Source organism: Podarcis liolepis, assembly GCF_965112155.1.
Source record: "Podarcis liolepis genome assembly, chromosome: 14".
Taxonomy (NCBI): Eukaryota; Metazoa; Chordata; class Lepidosauria; order Squamata; family Lacertidae; genus Podarcis; species Podarcis liolepis.
The window spans coordinates 13,439,212-13,458,667 of NC_139569.1; the positions used below are offsets into that span (position 1 = coordinate 13,439,212).

Below are 19,456 nucleotides of genomic sequence, written 5' to 3' on the forward strand. Positions count from 1 at the left end.
TTGGTGTCATCTGCAAATTTGATCAGGATGCCCTTGAGTCCATCATCCAAGTCGTTGATAAAGATGTTGAATAAGACCGGGCCCAAGACAGAACCCTGTGGCACCCCACTAGTCACTCTTCTTCAGGATGAAGAGGAACCATTGATGAGCACCCTTTGGGTTCGGTCAGTCAGCCAGTTACAAATCCACTGAGATTATCTAATTGATTTTTGAATTTTATTGTTATTCATGTTTTTATACAGTGGTACCTTGGGTTAAGTACTTAATTCGTTCTGGAGGTCCGTTCTTAACCTGAAACTGTTCTTAACCTGAAGCAACACTTTAGCTAATGGGGCCTCCTGCTGCTGCCGCACCACCGGAGCACGATTTCTGTTCTCATCCTGAAGCAAAGTACTTAACCTGAGGTACTATTTCGGGGTTAGCGGAGTCTGTAACCTGAAGCGTATGTAACCCGAGGTACCACATTTTATGTTGCTTTTATAACACTGGAAGGTGGAAGTAGGTTTGCTTCTACCTAATAGCTAATTGTGAAGAAGATGCTCTAAACCAGGGGTCAGCATACTTTTCCGCCGGTGGGCTGAATCACCTGTGCGTGTGAGCATACACACGCCCACCGATCTTTCTCCGCTGGCTTCCGGAGCTTCCTGCAGCCAATAGGAAGCTGTGGCTGCGTACCGGAAGTCAGTCCCTGCGTAGAGCTAAAGCGGTGCACCACGTTGGTTTAGCTCCACGCAGGAACTGACCGAACGGGCGCCAAGAGCCGGTTTAACAGAGAAATACACAACAGAGAGAACATTCTATCCCCTGCCCATGTTTTTGCATGGAGGTTGGGGGGGGGTATGAGATTGTAGCTGTTTGGGGATATTCTGTGCACCTCTATGCAATTGCCTAGTAGATAGGGTGCATCTTCTGGCTCTGTCAGTGCTCTCATGTGCTCTCACAGCCGCCACCCCACCCCCAGGGGGAAAAGTGAAAATCATGGAGTAAGCCTATGAACATGCAACAGGGTCTAATTTATATAGACACTTCCCCGAATATATGGACAAAGAAGGTGAGGCCAGGAAGCACAACTTCTTCTCCCTCTCCACACAGTCGCAATCATATGAACAAGAATAAGAATAATTTATTATTTAGACCCCACCCATCTGGCTGGGTTTCCCGAGCCATTCTGGGCCGCTCCCAACAGAATATTAAAAACACGGTCAAACATTAAAAACTTCCCTAAACAGGGTTGCCTTCAGATGTCTTCTAAAAGTCAGATAGTTGTTTATTTCCTTGACATTCTACATGGTGGGCGCCACTACCGAAAAGGCCCTCTGAACAAGAGCCAGTTTTATTCCCTCCCCCCTTTCTTCTTTCTTTTTCCTTTCTTCTCCTGTGATGAGGCTGCATTTTAATATTTTAGTGTTGTATTTTAATCTTGTTTTTAAGTTGTATTCATTCAACTTGTTTTTATTATTGCTTGCTAGCCGCCCTGAGCCCAGCCTTGGCTGGGGAGGGCGGGGTATAAATAAAAATTATTATTATCTGTTATTGTGTGGCCTTTCACCTGCACAATTTACTCTACCACCCATACGCACACTCGTGATCATTGATACCAGTCAACTGATCAGAATACTTTACACTCCTGAGGATACCCCATTTATTTATGTCACAATAAATTTAGGTTTAAGGCAACAACCAATGCCCTGCAATTCAGGAATCTCCGCTAAAGCATCAGCTAAAGTAAAAGATGACCATTCAACCTCTGCTTAAAAGCCTATGAAGGAGATGTTTTGGACTACTAGGTCACTGATGTGCCACAGATATGCTAAGACAGGCTGGCTAGTAAACATTTCTATGGGCAACTAACTTTTGCAGGCTTATTTGCAAGGCTCTTATGCAACCTGTCCATAATGTAGGAAATGCCAACTTCCATATGAAAGCACACAGAGCCATGAAAGCCTACGGATTCGGCCTTGTTCCTGCTTCCATCAGCAGCATAAGGTAAACTTCACAGAAGAACAGGGTGTTCGTGGCAATCCCTCCCAAGAGATGCCAGCCTGCAAATGTACTTGTTTAGACAGGTATTTGCATACAACTCTCCATAAAAGCTGGGTTTTATGGAACTTAGTGGCACAATTACAGCATGTTACGCTGTTTTACACGAGATTCCTATTTTTTATTGTTCTGTGAGCGGCACAAAACACTCTGGTCTTCCTTTTGGAAGGGCAAGTCAGAAATACTGCATTAAAAGTGTGAATTTTTTTCTTGTCTCTTTAATGTAGATTAGATGGGTAAGACTGTCTTTCTTATAGGGAAGGCTCATCTACATCTAGCCTGACATTCTGTTCTCACAGAGGCTAACCAGATGCCCATGGGAAGCCCGTGAAGCAGAACATCACTGCAGCAGCATTCTCCTACTGTTGCCCCCCAGCGACTGGTACCCTAGGGAAATAATACACAAGCCATCGTGTTTAGTAACCATAATGACCAATGGCCATTGGTAAAGGTAAAAAAGGTAAAGGACCCCTGGACAGTTAAGTCCAGTCAAATGCAACTATGGGGTTGTGGCGCTCATCTTGCTTTCAGGCCGAGGGAGACGGCATTTGTCCACAGAAAGCTTTCCAGGTCATGTGGCCAGCAGGACTAAACTGCTTCTGGCACAACAGGGCACCATGATGGAAACCAGAGCGCAAGGAAATGCTGTTTAACTTCCTGCTGCAGAGGTACCTATTTATCTACTTTCACTGGCGTGCTTTCATGACTTACCCACTTTTAAAGTCATGCAAGGTAGTGACCAGTGGGAGCAAATTCCATAGTTTAACTATGTGTTCCGCAAAGAAATGCTTCCTTTCATCTGCCCTACATCTGTCCCCAAGGTCACTTTTAAGTCCTGAGGGTTTCCTCTGATCTGAAAGACAACTTAACCCCATAATGCTACTCCTGGAACTGAGGAAGTGCATAAATATATGAAGATGGGACGCTATACCTTTAAAGCACATCCTCCCCCAAGAATTCTGGGCAATGTAGTTTGTTAAGGATATGGTGTGTATGCATTTGAAAGTTCCTGCTTTTCCAGCCAATGAGATTTTAAACTATGGACCTTCTACATGCCCACATGTGGCTCTACCTCTGAGTTATGGGCCCTCTCCAAAACAAACAGTTAATAGCAGTGCGGAAGTGTGCATTTATCCAATGTACAGTTATCAAGGAAAGTGTTGAACAAACAAACTCTTATCAGCACACATCCGGGGTCACTTGAGGCAGATTTCAGAGGCAGCAACACCCTTTTAGGAATGAGTGGGGCCGCCCTTCTTGTTTCAGGAGCTTCAATATTTGTGGCCAACTCACTCTCTCTACACATCCAGGACTTTTTATATACAATTAAATGGGCTCTGAGGTTTGAAACCTAACAACATTTTTATGATGCATGAAACACAATCACCAAAATCCACTGGTGTGTTTCCTTGCAATATAGCCTTGAAAGTGGGCTATATATTTGATCCTCACAAGATGATTACTTTCTCCACTCCCATGAATGAGATCGCACCCACATTTGTCCTACCACCCTCATGAGTGGTGTTCATTAGTTCCAAGATGCACAGAAGTATATTCAGCAATCATAGAGGGCAATTTGGATCCCAGCCAAAGCTTATTGAACCCAGTTCAAACAGATAAAATTCTAAGTAGCCATGCATCTTTCCACTGGTCCATATCACTGAACTGAAATCCAGGCACGCCTCAGTGTTTGATACTGCAATGCTGGTCTTTGACAGGCTGTGCTTAATAAAAATGGTTCTGTAGAACCATTCAGGTTGTTCCACATTTCAGCCTCCAATGTTGAGCAAATTGTTAAGCCTTCTAGGCTCAGAAGAATACAATGAAGGACTGGAGGACAGCAGATACTTTTAGCACAATTCAGTTAAGTACAGAAGAGGATATTTGCAATCATTTTGGAATCAACACTGGCTGCCTCTTAGCCATCAATCCCAGTTTTAAGATTCTGCTACTTGCATACAAAGCCGTAAGTAACTCTGGAGTAGGGTACCTGAAAAACAGTCTTCCTCTACTCCAGGGGTCAGCAACCTTTTCCAGCCGTGGGCCAGTCCACCGCCCCTTAGACCATGTAGGCCAGACTATATTGGGGGGGGGGGTATGCACAAATTTCTATGCCCCACAAATAACCCAGAGACGCATTTTAGATAAAAGGACACAGTCTACTCATGTAAAAACACCCTGATTCCCAGACTGTCCACAGGCTGGATTGAGAAGGCGATTGGGCCGCATCCGGCCCCCGGCCTTAGGTTGCCTACCCCTGCTCTACACTGCCTGCTAAGGGCAATATGACTGGCTAATGCAACCCAGGTGGTTTTGTCACAGCCTTATTATTATCTGCTTGTGGTTAACACAGAAGCAGGGCTTTCTCATCAGTGGCCCCAGTGTTGTGTAATGCCCTCTCCGCTGAAACAACAGCATCTCTATCAGCGTTGGCATTCCACCAGCTGCTGAAGAAAATTCCTATTTACGCAAGCATCCTATGCCCTCAAACACCCTGAAGCCCAAATCCAGGGCTCCATCTTCCCATTTTTTTATCACAAGAGCACAAGAGGCCATTTTGGTTGCTGTGATCTCTTCACACCGCAGTTCCCCCCTCACAAGTACTTTTTCACGCACAGCGCAAAAAAATACATATTTTGGGGTGCTGTGCGAGATCACAGCCCTGAAAAGCACTTTTGGGGGGGGGGCAAATTGCATACAATCGTGGGTGGAGTGGAGAAGACAGGACCTCAGGAGGTGGGAACACACTAGAAAGCCAGTATGGTATAATAGTTACAGCATGAACAGGTAAGACCCAGTTTCAAATCCTTATAAAGCTCATTGGAGTACCATGGTCCCACTATGATCTCTCAGCCTAATCCACCTCGGAGAATTCTTGGGAGGATGAAGAACTATTTACATGGCCTTCAGCTCCTTGGAAGAAGAAAAAAATAGGATATAAATGTGAGAAATATATAAGAAGGTGGACTTTAATTCTGGCAGATTTTCAGAATGAAAGCCTGGAGGGCAGTGCCTTGTGATGTTTAATTAACATTGCACAGCACCTAGCATAAATTTGATGATTGCAGCTCCCCCTCTGTGCAGTAACAAAGCTGCCTCTATATACTATAAACTCTTCTGACTTTTTTTAAATAAAAAACCCCTCAAATAATTTGAGAACAAGAAGCAACTCGTTGGGTTTTCCTTTTCAGCCTCTATGTTGCAGAACCAATCTTTTACAGAGGAGCCTTAACCTTTCAGAGTGGCATCTGAAACAACTGCAGACTCTGGGACTGCATCCAGACATGTCCTGTTCCTTAAATAATCCAACCACATGGTTCAAGGGCCATGAGAAAAAGCAAAGATAGAAAACTTGGCATTTTGCTTATCGGAAGACAATGAAGCAGTTGAGGAGACTGGCCAGGCAACCGAAAGCTAAAATGCGGGGAAAGAGATGGGAGTGAAATTAGCAAGATGCCAGCGCATTAAGAGCTCTTATTATCAATGTTGTGGTTTGCAAAAATGCCATTTGCAGCAAAATGGGGAATTTCAACATGACGATGCTCAGGGAATGCAACTGGCTGAGACTGGCTGTGGGCTCAAATCCGATTATCTTGATGCACAGAAGTTTCATAGGGAAAGTTGACACAACTTGGTAGCAGTTCATAAGTAAAATGAGAAACTAACAAGAAGCCTGAATGTACGTATCTTGTGGGGGAAACCAAACCCTTGCGATTTCTCAAACGTATCTTGTGATTTTGGGGAGCTGATTCATCATGTTGAACATTTTCAACACCTGGTCACCCTCAAGTGGGTGGAAGGCTGACTCATCATGTGATGTTTATAACATGATAACGGGATAATTTATATCTGGAGCAATAAAGCAGCAAGAATAAGAAGCATGCATGATGCAGCAAATATATATATATATATAGAGAGAGAGAGAGAGAGAAGTGAAGCAGGAGCCAATGGAGAGAACAAAAAAAAATACTATTGTCATTTTATATGCTGGCCATTAACCACACGTATCCTCTGGGAAATTCACAAAAAAAAGGAAGAGAAATCTATTATGAAACAGAATAATGAAATACGAATAAGGCTGATACAAATATCCACATAAAACAGCATCAACAGCAAAAAAAAAAAAAGCCTTCTAAAAATCATTAAAATGCAGCTAAAAATAGTATGGATTAAAGCACAGTTGCACTGAAGCATAATTTAAAAGGATCAAAGGGTGTGAATCTGGATGGACTACTGAACAATTGAGAAAGCTGGTATGTGGTTAGAGAGAAAGATTAGGGCTGGAATAAGCTTGTGTTCAAATCCCTGCTCAACCATGAAGCTACTAGCTGCATAATTTACTTATATGGTTGCGCTTTTTTTGCCATGGCACCTCAACGCAGCCTGCCATTATTTTAAACAAATAAACACAGACGGACATTAAAACCAGCATTCAAACAAAAAAAAACCCCATCAACCTGATCCTGTGGGATCTGCTAATGTTCTTAAGAGCCTCTGCCGGCCAGTGTAGTCGATACTGAGGAAGATAGACCAGTGTTGTGACTCAGCGTAAGGCAAAGTTACCTATGGTGACTGTGAGAACAGGCTGCTAAGACTAGATGGGACCGTTGGTCTGACCCAGGAGGCCTGTTCTTATTATCTCTCTCTTCATTCATTCCCCCACCTTTTTCTCCAAGGAACTCAATGTGGCATGCATCGTTTTCCCTCCTTCCTAATTTAATCTCAACAACAACCCTGTGAGGGAGGTTAGGCTGAGAGGCAGTGACCGGGCCCAAGGTCACTGTGAGTTTCATGGCCAAGTGAGGACTTGAGCCCTAGTCTCCCAGGTCCTAATCTAACAAGCTAACCACTATACCCCGCCAGCTCTCAACAAATTAAAGATAAAGGTAAAGGGACCCCTGACCATTAGGTCCAGTGGTGACCGACTCTGGGGTTGCGGCGCTCATCTTTCTTTATTGGCCAAGGGAGCTGGCGTATAGCTTCCGGGTCATGTGGCCAGCATGACTAAGCGGCTTCTGGCGAACAAGAACAGCGTACGGAAACGGCGTTTACCTTCCCACCAGAGCGGTATCTATTTATCTACTTGCACTTTGACGTGCTTTCGAACTGCTAGGTTGGCAGGAGCAGGGACCGAGCAATGGGAGCTCACCCCGTTACAGGGATTCAAACCACCGACCTTCTGATCGGCAAGTCCTAGGCTCTGTGGTTTAACCCACAGTGCCAAATTACTTGCACGTAATTAGAATTGCAGAGGGCAGAATTGCTTCCTGATACAGTTGGTTGAGGTTTCGTTTATTCTCTGGCTGACAGCAGTTCTCCACGGTCTTTTCCTAAACCTGCTACCTGAGCTTTTCCCCATCTGGAGACAGCAGAATTGGGTGTTTTCTGCATGAAAAGCAATATTAAAAGGGTCCCCTTCCAGCTCTACAAAAAGAGACACAATAACTCAAGCAAAAAGACGAAAGAAGCCATGCTGGGTCAAGGATGGGGGTGGGCACGTGTGTGAAGGGTGCATCCAAAAATCTACGGGCAGCCAACACCTTTTAGGAGCAACCCAAATGCCACAACAGGTAGCGGGCTTGAAATTTCTCCAGAACTTTTCATCAGGCCGGATGTTGAACAAAGCTGAACGGAAGGGGAGGAAAAGACAGGTTGGGGGCTGCAGCCACAGGGTCACAGTCTTACATTAAGATAGGAACAGGGTGGGGAGACAGATTTCTTTCTATTAGGCGCCGCTAAGCAGGTTTCGGAGGAGACTCTTGAGAGTCCCATGGACTGCAAGAAGATCAAACCTATTCATTCTGAAGGAAATCAGCCCTGAGTGCTCACTGGAAGGACAGATCCTGAAGCTGAGGCTCCAATACCTTAGCCACCTGATGAGAAGAGAAGACTCCCTGGAAAAGACCCTGATGTTGGGAAAGATGGAGGGCACAAGGAGAAGGGGACGACAGAGGACGAGATGGTTGGACAGTGTTCTCGAAGCTACCAGCATGAGTTTGACCAAACTGCGGGAGGCAGTGGAAGACAGGAGTGCCTGGCGTGCTCTGGTCCATGGGGTCATGAAGAGTCGGACACGACTAAACGACAACAACAAAGCAGGTTTCAGACTGCACCTAAGCCTGTCCCAGGACTGCTGGGACTAATGCAGATAAAGGGGGCAGATCCCCCACTTCTGAAATATAAATCCACCCGTTAGTAACACACATAGGCTAGAACGGTGCCTTACACCGGGTAAGAGCCTTAGGCCCATCTCACTACTGTCTACTCTACACTAACAGGCAGGAGCTCTCCAAAATTTCAGCCAGCAGGTCTTCCCCAGTTTGGAGAGGCTGGGGATTTAGACTCATGAAATGAAAAACAGTTTATCTACCACAGAACTATGACCTCTGACTCAACAGGGGAGATAAGCTTCCCTGAAAGACCCATGCCTACTGATCTTTACCTGCGAACCACAGCTGTAGGCCAGCATGCAAAATGCTCTAGGGTGTTATGTTCAAGCTGGATCTCTATGTGCAGCAGAATTTGATGGGAACCAGGTAGCAGAATGTGCTGTGGTACTTCAGAATCATATTATTTGGAACACCCGTTGATATTTGAGACTAAAATTGAAAATCTCTCCCTAGCTGGCTTCTTGAAGGGTGGTTTTGTTTTTTGGATAATGTGAAGTAGCATTTTTTAAAAAATGCATTCAGTGTGAATACCTCAGGATTCTACCACCTCATTTCATGACATTTGAAGTTCAGGTTTCAGTTAAAGCAGGGCAACCGTGATGCCCAAAGGGTATTACCATTATTAGTCATTTAATTTACTGCCCACCCTCAGGCCCCAGGGCAGGTGACAACAATGTAAAACTCAGCACTGAAAACAGATTAAAAGGAACGGGTCACAAAAGTAGGGTGGGTCCTAAAAATATACAATTCAGCTATCAGAGGCCAAGATAAACAACATTCGCCGAAAACTGTACTTTGAAGGTGCCAGACCCACCTCTGTACTGAGGGAATTTCATAACTGAGAGGATGCCAGAGAATGGCCTCTTCTGGGCCGCCAACACGCAAATTTCTGAGGACAGTGGAAATACCAAGATCTGCTGATCTTAGCACCCAAGAGGGTCTGTAGGGAAGGAGGTGTTATTTCCAATATCTGCGGCCTAAGTCACTTGGGGCTTTAAACACTAATGTGAGCATTTGAACTGGGCCTTGAAATGGGCCTGGAACAATCAATGCAGCTCTTTTAAAAGAGAGGTAGACTTGCACCACACCTCCTACTGCAGCATCTTTCATTGTTGAACTGCTCTTACAACCACCAAGTTCCTTCCAGTGTTTAGCCTCCATCCATCTCCCGGTAGACAAAAACCCACGTCTTCCTGTCCTGCCCCTCTGAGTAGGTGGATGGACATTTGCTTGCCTTATTTTTATTCGTGATGAACAGGTAGGAGAATTGGCTGCAGCTACACTACATTCCCACGGCCTATTTTTCTTTCAGAGCTTCTGCAAACACATTAAAGGAGAATGGGTAACATGCATTAAAAATTGCCAAGTGGGTGGCCGTCAGGAAAATGAAGAGAAAAAAGGAAAACAAAATCAATTACACTCTGCTGGTTAAGAGAGCATGTAATGATCTCCCTGTTTCTGCGCCTTTTTGCTGTCCTAAAACTTTGCACCTCCAGCCCTTCTTACTTTTAACCCATCCGCATGCAGATTTCACAAGGCCTTTGTATTAGGTCATGCCCTGTTTGGCGTCTGACTTGTGTTAACAGCAGAGCTCACACCCAACAGCTCGGTAAACAAACCAACCCCTTTCCTTTTACTTTCTCGAGGAATCACACCCAACCAGAGCCTGCGGTCATGAAATCATTTCATGCCTCAGGTGTACAGTAAGATGAATAGACGCAAGCCAGGTGCCTGCAGTACCTTTAAAACGAACCACGTGACTCTCCTGGGGTGGAAGGCATCATTGTGTTGTCGTTCTCGTTTCAAAACAAGTTGTGGTTTTGCTGTCAACATGCAGGCAAAATTAACTGCCCCTCCAAGTCCTCAGTAAGCCATGACTTATACGCCTTTTCTGAGAAAGTCTTATTATTTTAAGACTTTACCTAATCGAATGTTTGCTTTTTAGTTGACTGCTCATCTGCATTTTAACATTAAAAAAAAAAAGCAGTGTGGTAGCACTGACCTCATGTAGCTCCCATAAACCTGATGTGTTTACCATGGTCTCCATTTCTCACATTTATAAATTCCTCACCTGTAGCCATACAGGTAGATTTCTGGAGCAATTCGATAAACTAATGTGATGCCATCTTTGTTTCTTTTCCTCATTTCTGTAGCAAGAGACCTTGCTACACCTTAGTTACTCTATTGTAAGATTTAGACTGTACAAAACTTGATGAACACATTTTTTTATATTAAAAAAATGCAGATCTTTTGGACAGCATCTCTTATCATTGCTAACTGGGGCTGAGGGAGCTGGACTCTCAACTGGACTCCAACGTAAGATTTGAAAGCTGGAAGGGGAAAAAATATGTGCCATCATACCTGTGGTTTGCTGTGTACTTGACCAGGAGAGGAGCAAAAAAAAGCCCTTGAATTGGTGGTGGTGGTTGCAAGCAGTATCAAAACAATAAAAGTTAACACTTCAAAAGCTAGCACCATGTGGATTTGAAGTTACAACATCTTACAGGAGCAACTTAAAACAACAGTTAGATTTATAAAAAAGGGTTACTGGTTTTAAACTAAGTCAACATAAATAATTGCCTTTTTTGAGAGGCTAAAGGAAACATGACTTAAACATACAGCTTAATAATAAACACCTCAGAGGGTCATTTTTAACATTTCACAGAATCATAAAATTGTAGATCATCTAGTCCAACTCCATGCAATGCAAGAATCTCAACTAGATTGTACATGACAGATGTTCATCCAACCTCTGCTTTAAAAACCTCCAAAGAAGGGGAGTCTACCACCTTCTGAGGGAGACGGTTCCACGGTCAATCAGCTCTTACTGGGAGAATGTTCTTCCTGATGTTTAGCCACAATCTCCTGTCTTTTAACTTGAATCCATTGGTTCAGGTCCTATTCTCTAGAGCAGGTGAAAACAAGCTTGTTCCCTCTTCCATGTGACAGCCCTTGAGATATTTGAAGATAGCTATCTCATATCCTCTCCATCCTCTCTTCTTCAGGCTAAACATCCCCAATTCCCTCAACCGTTTGGTTTCCAGACTCTTGATCATCTTGGTCACCCTCCTCTGCACACGTTCCTGCTTGCCAATCTCCTACTTAAATTGTGGTGCCCAGAACAGGACGCAGTATTCCAGCTGTGGTATTACTACATAGCAACTTCAATAGGCATGGCACAATGGAGAAGAACAGCCAAAACAAAACCAAAAACCCAGGCGCTGCCCCAATGAGGTTACAATCCGTATCAAGCCAGCCTCAAAAAGAATCAAATGCCCTTATCTTCAGCCCCACCAATTACAGTTGGGTCCTATCAGTTAACTAACTAGAGCGTCCATGAACTTGTCTAGTGATTAACGCTCACAGCCCTAATTAATAGTTATCCACACGCTGTTAATTATATCATCTGCATGTGTTTCATATGCAGAATTAAATTTTTGAGTTTCAAAAGTAATATATGATGAAATCCTCACTTGGCCTTCACTCTTACTTTCTCCCCAAACCCCAGAACTCAGAGCAAGATGGGCCTTTGGGCCTGATCCAGCGACTAATGTTCAGTTGGGAATCTAGCCCAGTGGTTTTTAAATTACAGTTCTGGAGTCTCCTTTGAAGTAAATGGGACTAGAAGGTGGTTTTGATCTTAAATAGCCTTTAATGATCCACTGCAACATGGGTTTTTTTCTCTCCTCCGGACTTGTGGCTACTTTCTTTGCCTCAGCATACTCAATCATTCTCCAAAGAAAGAGGCATTGATTTTTCTCACATAAGATCCTAGCTCAGCATATGAACCTTTCTTACTTAGGGTTTTAAAAATAAACTTTAAAACAATCTGTTAAAAAAAAACAAAAACCCCACATGAACAACCTGATTCTTGAATCTCATTGTATTTTAACAACCTCCGTATTTTAAACTGGAACAAATAAAGGTCAAAATGTCTATCATCCATAGGTTCTAAATGTTTCCTACATACAATATCCCAATCCTAAAATCCTAGCTCAATCCCCAAGATTTTGCAGATTGAGTCCTACTAGTTGTCCCCCATGATACAAGAGGTCCAGCCAACCTCCACCGGAAGTCGGGCATCTAGCGTCACTAACTCCATGGTGTCAAATGCTTTTCCTGCAGAGATGCAGCAGGCACCCTCACTTTCCAAGAATCCCTTCGAAGAACATTTTTGCTAACTAGCCAGCAATCTTAATGACGATCTTGTGCTGTTTTTAATGGTGCTTTATGTTTAAATGCATACATATTGTGGTACATCGCCCAGATATTTTATGAGATGGAGTCTTTGGACTGGATTGGTTTTGCTTTACATCTTATGCTAATAAGGCAGGACTAAACCGCTTCTAGCGCAATGAAACACCATAACGAAAACAAGAGCGCATGGAAACACTGTTTACCTTCCCACCGCCGTAGTACCTATTTACAGTGGTACCCCACAAGACGAATGCCTCGCAAGACGGAAAACCCGCAAGACGAAAGGGTTTTCTGTTTTGGAGGCGCTTCGCAAGACGAATTTCCCTATGGGCTTGCTTCGCAAGAAGAAAGCCCATAGGGAAATCTCCGGGGACCTCTTTTAAATGCTGGTGGTGGGGGAGCAAAGCCTTCCCCCCCCCTCCGGCCTTCAGAAGAGGTCCAGGAAGGCCGTCGGGGGCCGAAAGGCTTTGCTCCCCACCGCCAGCATTTTAAAAGCAGCCCGGGGTAGCAGGGAAGCGCTTCCCGCTATCGCGGACGGCTTTTGAAGGCAGGCGGGGGGGAGCAAAGACTTTCGCCCCCCGCCCGCCTTCAGAAGAGGTCCTGGACCTCTTCTGAAGGCGGACGGGGGGCGAAAGTCTTTGCTCCCCCCTGCCTGCCTTCCCGGGAGAGCGGAGAAAGGCAGCGCGTTTCTCCGCTGTCCCGGACGGCTTTGGAAGGCAGGCGGGGCAAAGACTTTCGCCCCCGCCCGCCTTCAGAAGAGGTCCAGGACCTCTTCTGAAGGCGGGCGGGGGGCAAAAGTCTTTGTCCCCCCCTGCCTGCCTTCCCAGGGGCTTTTACATCGCCCCGGACAGCGGAGAAGTCCTCCGCTGTCCCGGGGTTTTTTTAAATGCTGGGGGTGGGAAGAAAAGCCCTTGTCCCCCCCCCCAGCCTTCAGAAGTGGTCGGGGGACAGACTTTCCCCGGACCTGGTCTGAAGGCGGTTTCCATAGGAACGCATTAATTGATTTTCAATGCATTCCTATGGGAAACCGTGCATCGCAAGACAAAAAACTCGCAAGAAGAAAAAACTTGCGGAACGAATTAATTTCATCTTGCGAGGCACCACTGTATCTACTTGCACTGGCATGCTTTTGAACTGCTAGGTCGGCAGGAGCTGGGACAGAGCAACAGGAGCTCACACGTTCGTGGGGATTCGAACCACCGACCTTCTGATCGGCAAGCCCAAGAGGCTCAGTGGTTTAGACCACAGAATTTAGGTTACTCCAATGTAAGTCACACTGTCTTCAATGGGCTTATACTCTAAGAAATGTATATAGTACTTTATCACTTCAACATCAACTGATGACATGAACAAAATGGGCCATCGCAGACTTAATACCGAAGACCAGAGGTCCACCTAGTTCAGCATCCTGTTCCCCCACAATGGCCAGTCAGATGCCTCCAAGGAAGCCCATGGGCAAGGCACTGTTGCTACTCCACAGCAAGAAGCTATGCCCTGCAGATGTTGTTGCACAACAACTCCCATCATCACCCTGACCACCGGCCATGTTGGCTGCAGCTAATGAAGTACAACACCGGGGGGGGTCACAGAGACACCTGCCCATTGCACTAGAGAAAGATCCCAACTACTGCCGCTTTGATAAAAGAAACATTTGACTCGGCAGTAGACCAGGGTGTCTCCAACTTTGCCGTAGCAAATGAAATTCCACCGAAACTCCAATATGCTCTCAATCTTTTGTTGATGCTGTTCATAAGAAAAATGAAAACAGAGATGTCATCTATATGAGCAGAAACGCATGGATGCAGGCAGCAAGCGCCTTTGACAGTCGTTTTATTCCTTTCAGCAGCTGAAGCCTGGAGTGAGCCTGGCTAAAATCAATAAAGGTTTATACTGTGCTCCTGAGATTACAACCATAAAATCATGAATAACCGTTCCGGAGTCAGGTCTGCAAACATGAGAGCTGTGTTGTGCCACCCAGTTTGCAACCAACTTTACATTCCGGAATAAACACTAAAAGATTTTCATTTTTGCCCTTTTACAGTTCAAACAAATATGGCATTTGAAGGGCTCTCACAGATTCAGATGATTTGCTTTCTGTGGGACCCAAACAAATAAGTTCAAACTACAACAGGGAGGACTTTGATCTAATATTAGGAAGACCTTCTCAACAGCAAGAGCTGTTCAACAGTAGGAAAGACTCAGCTGGAAGCTGGTGGAATCTCCCACATTAGAGGATTTAACCTGAGGCTGAGTTGCTACCTCTCCAGGATGCTATAGTACAGGATTTCCTACACCGTCAGAAGGTTGACAAGATGAGCTTTTAAGAGTTCAACTCTGGCCCCATCGGCACCACACATTTAAAGCAGTATCCTGCAACTTTCAACAGCCAAGGCTTTGCCCAAGGAATCCTGGCAACTGTGGTTTGTCAAGGGTGCTGAGAGTTGTTAAGAGACCCTCTCAGAGCTACAATTCCCAGAGTGGTTTGACAGTCATTCCCTCATAGGGGAAAAAACCCAAGAAAAAATGAAGTGATGTGGGGTGGAGTTTTTTTTCCTAGGCCTTCACATCACTAAGCATGGCATCCAAATCCAGAAAGTCAGAATCCAAACTCCAGTAACAAATCTTGATTCAAGTCTGGGTAGCAATCCTGGCATGTCAGGGGAACAAACTATCAATCTCATGTCATTCCCGTTTGGATGACACATTGAACTACAGTGGTACCTCAGGTTACATATGCTTCAGGTTACAGACTCTGCTAACCCAGAAATAGTGCTTCAGGTTAAGAACTTTGCTTCAGGATGAGAACAGAAATCAGGCTCCGGCGGCGCAGCGGCAGCAGGAGGCCCCATTATCTAAAGTGGTTTTCAGATTAAGAACAGCTTCAGGTTAAGAACGTACCTCCGGAACGAATTAAGTACTTAACCCGAGGTACCACTGTAGTTTGTTTACCTGCTTGAACCACGGCTTACTGTTACGTCTAAACACAGGTCACGATCCCTAGTATTAAGAACGTAAGAACTGCCTTGCTAAATCAGACAAGGGTTCATTCCCACCTGCATTCTAGTCTCCAAAGCAGCTGCCCAATTGTCCCCAGACACTCACAAAAATACGGCACCTCTACTGTTTATGCCCAGCACCCGGAACTGAAAGATATGCTGCCTCTGTATGGGGAAGTTCCATTCAAATGTCATGATTAACAACCCTTGACAGACCGATCCATGAACATCCTCCATGAATTAAAAAGCCGAATAATCCCTTTTTAACGCCACCGTTCCATCCCTTGCAAGCCGGTTCCACAACTTAATTCGGGTGCAATTGAAAAAGTGCTGACTTTTGTCCGTTCTCAGCACACAGCCATGGTTTCTAAACATGGCACCACTCGAATGTGGTCTCTGGACAAACAACTAGCCTCCTCGACATATGATTCCCTGGGGTTACTAGCAACTGCCTCAAAGGAAGCAAACACACAAGAGGCAAAACTGACCCGCCTCTTATCACAGGGGTGGGAGACCTTTTCCTTCTCCAGAACCATAGCTTCAGTATCACCTGTAAGTTTTTCATTTTTTGAGTGCTGGTGTATTTTCCCCCCTGAAATCCTCATCATGTTATTGAGCTCTGTGTAAAATTTCAAAGAGATCTGATCATTGGTTATGGGGGGGGGGGAATAAAATGTACACAAGGCTGAAGATCTCAAGAGGGACAGAAACACAGAGTTCACAAACTTTGAAGTACTATAAAATTTAAACTGTTTGAGATAGAAGGGAAAAATTTAAGGAGGTTTCTTTCAACCATAAGGGAAGGGTGCACACCAAGTTTCATCAAAATCCAAGACAGTGGGTGGTGAACCCCTTGTTTTTTGGGTTGATTTGATGTGGAATGACCCCTTTATAGTAGGTAACATTCCAACCATGCAAAAATTGGATAACGCAGTTGGTTAGAATGCGGTGCTGAAAACAAGGTTGCAGGTTTGATCCCTGCATGGGACAGTTGAACATTCCTGCATTGCAGGGGTTTGGACAAAATGATCCTCGGGGTCATTCCCAACTCTACAATTCTATCATTGCAGTCAGGGAAAGCAAAACAACAACAACCAGGGGTGACCCCAGAGCAGGGTCATTGAGGGTGGATAATTTAGTGAGAGTCCCAGACTTCGGAGTGGCACGTTTGTCCCCTGGGTCAGAGGTTCTTCGCCCCATCTCCATTGTAACAGGGGGATCTGAGCAAGTACAGTGGCACCTTGGTTCTCAAACTTAATCCGTTCCTGAAGTCTGTTCCAAAACCAAAGCGTTCCAAAACCAAGGCGTGCTTTCCCATAGAGAGTAATGCAAAATGGTTGTTCCAGACTTTTAAAAACAACCCCTAAAACAGCAAGTTAACATGAATTTTACTATCTAACGAGACCATTGATCCATAAAATTAAAGCAATCAACCAATCAGTAGCTGAATTGGGTCCCATACAGTCACAAAAACAAAAGAGCCGCAAAAACAAAAACGCAAAATAAATAGCAAAAACAGACAGACCTCAGCATAACACTCAAAACAGAAGTGTAACACTCAAAACAGAGCACGAGCGGCTTCTGAAAAATGTTCGCAAACCGGAACACTTACTTCCAGGTTTGCAGTGTTTGGGTTCCAAGTTGTTTGAGAACCAGGGCATTTGAGAACCAAGGTACCACTGCATCTCTTTCTTCCTCCCTTTCAAAACAACATGGTGCTGCTTCCTCCTTTCTGAGATTGCTGTGACACTTCAGAAGGGGGGAAATCACATTAACCCCCCCCCCACTTGAAAAAAAACCACACATAGGAAGCTGGCAACAAAGCAGGGAGAAGTCAGGGCAAGAAATCTTTAATGTGAGGTTTAAGTGTTCCCCACATTTGGAGAAGGGTAGCATATCTTGTACCCAGAAGGCCTGCATTCATTCCCAGGCTCCTCTAGGTATGACTGAGAGATCTGTCTAAATTCCTGGAGAGCCACTGCCCATCAAGATAATGCTGAGAGCAGTGTTAGAAACTGAGATATGAAAGCTAGGAGCTAAATGGCACCTTAAACCTAGGTTATGAGCGCAACAACAGAATGTCTAGGTGCGCTTTTTTAATAACAAGAAGACAAAGCCAAAAATGAATGAACTGCAGATAAAATATTATGTTCCTTTTTCACAAGGTCTACCCTACAAGGTCTGCCCACCCCCGCCCCATAATATTCTGAAGAGGGTCTCCTTTCCAGTCTTCAAAGAGTAGCTGGAAATGAGGAAGCAGATAAAAGGTCCTCCTTCCATCAACTCTGCAGTTTTAATCGGAAATCTTCAGCGCAATATTGCGCCCAGGGCTCAGAAACTGCTTGCCCTGATGAAATGGGAGTTCTGAACACTGGCTGAGAGCTAGAGGGACCAAGGGTCTGTATCATTATAAAGCAACTTTCTATGTTCCTATAATCACTTGACTCTCCACCTGCATTAAATAAACATGTTTTTGGATTAGCGACGTGTCTACTTATATGCTGGGCTGCTGAACCTCTTCATTCCCACATTAAAACAAAATTTCTCACACACACATATACCTTCCCCCACCCCACAGGTCTACGCTCCCCAGTAGAGTTGTGTCAGCTTCTGAATCCTTTTTTTTATGTTACTCACACAGCATTCCTTTTGATGCAGAATACCCCTTGCAGCATCTAAGCTAAGTCATCTCCGCATCATTGCGCCAAAACAACCAACAAATAGCCCCTGCATACACTGTTCTTATCAAGGCTTTGAAAGGGACAGGGGGTGGGGTGGAGAGTTTCAGTTTTGGGACGAATAAGCAGGAAAGATGTCTAGCGAGTCAGATTTCAGTCAGGCAAATCCAAGCAGGGAACGTTAATATAGTAGGAACTGGGTTTAGAATAAGAGAAATACTTCCAAATTCTTGCAAATGGGAATTCGGGTTCTTAGAAGCGTGTATCAAATACGGGCAACTCCTCATTGGCACACATTCTGGGCATGTGCAACTGCGCACAGACATGTTGCCGCAAACCTGGAAGTGGCATGAGAAGGGGCAAAAACAGCCCTAAAAGAACTTGAAAACGGCAAAAATGGCACAGAAACAGCATCCAGCAATTTCACGAGCCTTTGCAAGTGCAATCCCAGGAGCCCTTGCACCAACCTTTGAGACTTGTAGAGAGTTGGAGTTTGAGTGAGGAAGTTTTGAGGCAGTTATTGAGGTGTTTGAAGGCTTTTTTCAATGGTGTTCCCAATATACGCGATTTCACTTAAATGTGCAGTGCCTCAGAACGTACTTGAAGGCTAGCCCTCTGCAGATGAGTAGCAAACGCCTTAAAGGAGAAGTTCTGTCTTAAAAGTAAATACATCTTCCGATATGATGCTTCCCATCTGTCATTTTTTATAAATATTTGCATTTTTAAAAATTATGAGTCTTTTCTAATCCGCTGCTACCTGATGAAGCACGTGACTTTCCTTTCTTTACTATATTTTCTAAAGTAAATCAACCATTTTTTAACAGCTGCAATCCTAAACACACTTATCAGGAAGGTAAATCCTATTGAACTTACTTGTGAGTAGAACACATATAGGAGAACTGCTGCCAGTCAGTGCAGACAATACTGTGCCAGAATCTTCCTAGAGTGGACCTCCTGGTACATCTTGGGAGGAAGCAGAGAAGTGGGACCCCCTGGCTATGGGATGCTTTTCTTAGAGAAGCCCGCCTGGTACCCAAACTGCTGCCATTTGGGCACCAGGTTGAGACTTTTAAGTTCTCCATGGCCTTTTAAGATCTGGTTTTAAGTTACTGTGGTTTTAAAGCTTGTATTTTATGACTGTTTTAGTTCTGGGCTGCAAATATTTTCAGTGTGAAGGTTTTGTATTTGGAGTTTTATGTTGGTAGCCTGTTAATCTTATTGTGGCTTCATTATAATGTGGTTTTATACTATATATATACCGGTGTGTGTGTGTGTGTGTATACACACACACACACACACTCTTTCTCTCTCTATATATATATATTGTTTTACAATATATATATTGTAAAACGCCTAGAAAATTTATTTTATGAGG

The 19,456-nt window shown here is 44.5% G+C and overlaps 2 protein-coding genes across 5 annotated transcripts in view; both read right to left on the reverse strand.

Moving 5' to 3' along the window:
• Positions 1-19,456, reverse strand: part of PRKAR1B (protein kinase cAMP-dependent type I regulatory subunit beta) — a 539,030-nt gene that overhangs the window by 345,536 nt on the left and 174,038 nt on the right. The window lies entirely within an intron of this gene.
• Positions 1-19,456, reverse strand: part of PDGFA (platelet derived growth factor subunit A) — a 63,629-nt gene that overhangs the window by 26,280 nt on the left and 17,893 nt on the right. The gene's annotated exons all lie outside the window — the stretch shown is intronic.